Genomic DNA, 1,953 nt, shown 5'->3' with positions numbered 1-1,953 from the left:
TTGGTTAGCAGTCAAGTGCCTTAGGCACTACACTACCAGAGCTCCTCCTTGACACAGCCTAGTTGGTGCATAATCTTAATAATCATAGCCAGCATTACTTCTATGCAGCACCTCTGCATTTTTACTGCCAGACATATTTTGTAATGTGCAAAATATTTAGACAGCAGGCTTTTTTCAATGCTGTAAATGTGAAAGATTGTTTGACGAGATAGTCAAAGGTGAAGAATAAGAATAACTGTATTTTAAGACAATTTGAAAGGTAAATTAACTTCATCTGTGATTTAGTTCACTGAGAACATTTTATAATTAACTTCATTTTCAATGAAGTATTTACTGTTTAAATTGAATGCAATCTTGTGAGATGCATGTTATTGTTCCCATTTCATACATATCAACATTAAGGAAAGGCATTCATACATACCGTAGCTAATTGAAAACATATAGCGTGCACTTTCATATATAATGTTTTTCAATTTGACAATCTTTTTTATTTATTATTCTTTGCAAATTCTAAAATGTCATAATTTGAGAACAACATAAATTGACAGGTTTGTTTGTTTGTTTACTTGTTTGCTTTAACATGAAGACTTCAACCAATAAATGCATGAAAGCTTTTTTTTTATTATTCTTACAGGAAATTATATCCACATGGGCCCAACTACACTGTCACTGCGTATCCCGTCACTGAGTGGGATATTATTATGCCCTTCTGAGAAACAAACGTGAAGATGCAATTGGTGGCACAGTTTCACGGCTTATTGTGTTTTCTTGTAGTCTAGTTGATTCCACCTCAGGGTGACCTAATGTGTGAGAGAGCAGACCTGTGCTCCACAGGGATTTCAGCAGCTGGTTTTTGGTAACAGTGAGTGTTTTCTTCCGAAGTGCCTCTTGGTGGAATTGAACCACCAGCCTTTAAGGTAGCAGCAAGGATTTTAACCACTTGTACTACCAAGAGACTCCAATTGCATTTAGGACCTACAAACAGCAACTGAAATGTCAGTGTTGTCATCAGAACCAGATCCATATAGGACTCTGTTGAAAAATGTCACTGAAGTCACCATGTTTATATTGTTGGGCTTCACGAATGATTTTGAGATTCAAGTCTTTCTCTTTTTATCATTTCTTGCCATCTATAATTTTACTCTAGTGGGAAATTTGGGACTGGTTTTATTAGTCATGGTAGATTCCAGACTCCACAACCCCATGTACTATTTTCTTAGTGTATTATCTTCCTTAGATGCCTGCTATTCTAAAGTTGTCACCCCAAAAATGTTGGTAGATTTCATGGTAGAGAATAAAACCGTATCATACCTTGGATGTGCTACACAGATGTTGCTCTTTGCCACTTTGGGGACCATAGAATTCTTCCTCTTGGCAGCAATGGCATATGATTGCTATGTTGCAATCTAAAACCCACTTCTCTATTCAGTTAACATGTCATCCAGAGTCTATGTTCCACTCATCATTGCTTCTTATGTTGGTGGTATTTTACATGGTATTTTACACACAACAGCAACTTTCAGCCTCTCCTTCTGTGCATCCAATGAATTTAGACATGTCTTTTGTGATATGCCTGCACTCCTTGCTCTCTCCTGTTCTGACACTCACATCAACCAGCTTCTACTCTTCTATGTTGTAGGTTCTGTTGAGGTAATAACCATCCTGATTGTCCTGATCTCTTATGCTTTCATTTTGTTGGGCATTTTTAGGATGTGTTCTGCTGAAGGGAGGTGAAAAGTATTTTCCACTTGTGGCTCTCACCTCACTGGAGTGTCACTATACCATGGAACAATCTTTTTCATGTATGTAAGGCCAAGTTCTAGCTATTCTTTGGACCATGACATGATAATGTCTATATTTTACACTGTTGTTATTCCCATGCTGAATCCCATCACATACAGCTTGAGGAACAAAGATATAAAAACAGCAATGAAAAAATTGCTTGATAGAAAT

General features: G+C 37.0%; 1 pseudogene; it reads left to right on the top strand.

The window, feature by feature from the left end:
* Window positions 1–978: 978 nt before the first annotated feature.
* On the top strand, window positions 979–1,947 carry LOC103213529 (annotated as a pseudogene).
* The last annotated feature ends 6 nt before the right edge of the window (window positions 1,948–1,953 follow it).

The sequence above is a fragment of the Orycteropus afer genome, unplaced genomic scaffold (assembly GCF_000298275.1).
Source record: "Orycteropus afer afer isolate SDZICR_OR568_19922 unplaced genomic scaffold, OryAfe1.0 scaffold05086, whole genome shotgun sequence".
NCBI lineage: Eukaryota > Metazoa > Chordata > Mammalia > Tubulidentata > Orycteropodidae > Orycteropus > Orycteropus afer.
Note: the sequence above shows the minus strand (reverse complement) of the source record. Positions and strands in the feature narration are given on the sequence as shown.